This window comes from Dendrobium catenatum, unplaced genomic scaffold (assembly GCF_001605985.2).
Source record: "Dendrobium catenatum unplaced genomic scaffold, ASM160598v2 fragScaff_scaffold_231, whole genome shotgun sequence".
NCBI lineage: Eukaryota > Viridiplantae > Streptophyta > Magnoliopsida > Asparagales > Orchidaceae > Dendrobium > Dendrobium catenatum.
Genome location: NW_021318693.1, coordinates 11,354,797 through 11,358,105, shown reverse-complemented (window position 1 = coordinate 11,358,105; position 3,309 = coordinate 11,354,797). Strand labels below are relative to the sequence as shown.

Sequence of the window (3,309 nt, the reverse complement as noted above, 5' to 3'; positions counted from 1 at the left end):
GGGGGCAATTGCCCCCCCTAAGCTCTTCATAGTTCCGCCCCTGTCGATATTTAAAGATTGAAAGAGTTGAAGTCACTAGGCTACCAAGATCTCTAAGTAATCTCTATTACTTGTAATACACAATCTATGATAATTGCTTGCCAACACGGCTTAAAGTTGATGATTTTTTACCTAGTGACATTAATAACCTTTCTAATTTGCGTTATCTTGACTTGTCTTGGAATTATATTTCATCGATATATAGGATTGGGAAGCTAAACTCTCTTCTAGAATTGTATTGGTTTGATCTTAGAAAAGAGATGGGCTATAGAATTGATGAGTTGAAGTATTTGAATGATCTTTGCAAATTAGGAATCAACCGCCTTGAAAATGTGAAGGACGCCAAGGAGGGTCATCTTCAGTTCAGATGCTATCTATTCATAACGTTCCTATGCTTTGTTCTGAAAGTTAGGTCTTCTCTTTGTGAGCTGGAATTTGGTCAGCTCAAATCTTTATTAAGCGCTCACATTAGGTCCAACTGCTTTAAGGAAATTTTCAAAATACAAAAGCAAACTTCCTTCTTCTTATCTTATTTGTTTGATATGAAATATGAAGAATGCAATCTCAGCATTAACCAGTTTGTATCACTTGATCGATGCACTCAATTTTGTTTATGTATGATTTGGTGGTCCCTTTATATAGAAATATATTCTTCTTTTGTTATATATGTCGTTAAATTTCAGATTTTCATCATTTCTTTGGTTGAAAGGCTGCGAGAGAACCACCCCAAGATCCAAGCTGTCTTCTTTGCAACCAACCAACCACAAATTAGCGATCAGAACCCGGCTATCAACAAATGGATATGGAAGCTGCGAGTTGCTATTGATGGGCAGATGATGTGCTCGATGAGTTTTAGTACATGAAGCATAAACAAAAGTTCCCCAAAAACACAAAAGAAACAAAGGTGCGTTCCGCCGCCACGGGCTTCCTATTTGATTCTGCTGGCGAATATATTTATTTATTTATATGATAATCTATTTCTAATTAAATTGACCAGAAACGAAAGGTCACGAGCTTCCTATTTGAAATCCTCGTAAAATTCTCAAAATTGGCGAAGGACTCAAAAAGGGATCCCAACTTTAAGTGACTGAAGGAGGCTGTGCAGAAACTTTATCAAGTTTCGGCTGATGTTACCACTTTCCTTCATCTTTTAGACATCGCGAAGCAGGAATAGAATGAGCAATAGGTTGATTTCTACAAAACACGTGAAACAAGATATTTGCCTAAAAATGATCTCATAGGGCAGCGAAAGGAGAAGGAGTTTGTTATTGAGTGGCTGAGGAATCCTTCAAATGACTATCAAACTACTTTGTAGGGTAACATTTCAATAACTCTTCAACACCCCAAACATTTCCCCCCACTCACTTAACCACTTACCTGTTGGCAGCTCAATTCCCATTTACCTTCTCCCTTCCCTTAAAGGGGTTTTTCTTTCTGCCTCTACATCCTCTATCCTAGACCTCTGATGGCTACACCTTTGAATTTTTCAAAAGCACCTAGGATGTTACTGGACAGCAGGTTTGTTGTACTATTTTAAACTTTTTCCAAAAAGGCCACATTCCAAAAGGTTCCAAATCCACTATAATCACTCAAATCCCAAAAAAATTCCGTGCATCTTTTATCTCCGATTTCCATCCAATCTCCTAATGTAATTTATTTTATAAGACTATTACTAAGATTATTGCCAATAGGATGAAATTTGTTATGCCTCACATTAGTCATCAAAGTCAATCAGGGTTTGTTCATGATAGAATCTCTAATGACAATATCTTCCTAGCTAATGAGGCCCTCTCTGAATTCAATTCTCATGGAGCTCAAAATTTTTTTTGTGCAGAGTTTGGTATCTTCAAAGCATTCAATACAGTGTCAAGAGAATTCTTGATTTGTAGGCTCTTACAAAAAGGTTTTCCTAGCACTTTTGTTTCATGATCAAAGGCATGTATTATGGATGTGAATTTCTCTATTTTTTATTTTGTTTCAATGGAGCCCTTGAGGGCTATTTTAGCTCCACCTTTGGCCTTAGGCAAGGATGGCCCTTTTTGCATAGCTATGAATGCTTTGTCTTGCCTTTTAGATAAAGTTGTGCTGGATTCTTCCTTCAAAGTCATATCTAAAGGCTACTCTCAACTGACCCATTTAATATACGTTGATGAACTGCTGGTCTTTGGGAAGGTTACTACTCAAAATGCAATCTCCCTAAACAATATCCTTAAAGTTTTTGCTAATTCCTCTGGGCTTCACAGGAACCGGGCAAAAAAGTTCTATTTTGTTTTCAAAAAATGCTACATCCTTCCCTGCTATTTGTAGTCTGTTAAACATCCCTCTCCCTCTAAGAATTCACCTACCTTGGCCTCCCCATTTCTCCTTACAGGCTGATTTCCTCTTGACTTACAACCTCTTCTTCAAAAAGTATCTGGATTATTAGATGGTTAGAAAGCTGTATCTTTTGTCTTTTGCTGGGAGACTTCAGTTCTTAAGGTTTACTATCTATAACACTATTGCTGATTGATTAAGAGGAGTTATTATACCTAAAGTTGAGATTAAATTCATAAACAAGGTATGCTCCAGATTTCTTTTTCATGGTGATTCTTCGGGGGAAAAAATTACATATCTTTTGGAAAGATTTTTGTAAACTCAGATGGTTTGGGGGTCTGGGTATACTGGCGATTCCTTCTTTGTACAATGGCTTTTGCTGCTCTTTAATTTGGCATATTATTAATGGGAGCAATCTCTTGTCTTATTGGCTGAAGCTCAAGTACAAATCTCCTTGGAAGCATCCTCCTAATAGAGCTTCCAAATGCTGGAAGCTTCTTTGCTTGGTGGCTTTGAAGATAAAAGGTTTGATTTCCTTCTCTATTATGAAAAACAGCAAATTGTCCCTCCTATAGGACTCATGGTGCAATGGTTATGCCTTATACGGATTCGTGGATGGTGATAATCTTAACTTAACAGATTTGCCCTGAATTCTATTATTTTTGTTCATAGCTGTAAAATTCCTCCTCTTTTTTCTCTGACTGTCAAAAATGCTATCTCCAATATTAGCATCTTTGAGCATGGCTCCTCTACTATCTACTGGTTGGAATCTTCTAATCCTAATTTTAAAAACTTCTACTTTAATTTTTTTGATGGATATCAGAAGGTGGTTTGATTTATGGTATTTACTGGCGATTTTCTTCTTGTTGATTAGACTAGAGAGCTAGTTGAAGGTAAACCTGAATTATGGAGGTCAACCTTAGAGTTTAAATGTTTTTGTTTGAGTAGATCTAAAAT

The 3,309-nt window shown here is 36.7% G+C and overlaps 1 long non-coding RNA gene across 1 annotated transcript; it reads left to right on the top strand.

Annotated features, from left to right (window-relative positions):
- The first annotated feature begins 155 nt into the window (after positions 1-155).
- LOC110103717 lies at positions 156-3,063 on the top strand. The gene is made up of 2 exons (XR_003700120.1): positions 156-943; positions 2,790-3,063. It is a non-coding gene; the product is annotated as an uncharacterized LOC110103717 (long non-coding RNA).
- Positions 3,064-3,309: the final 246 nt, after the last annotated feature.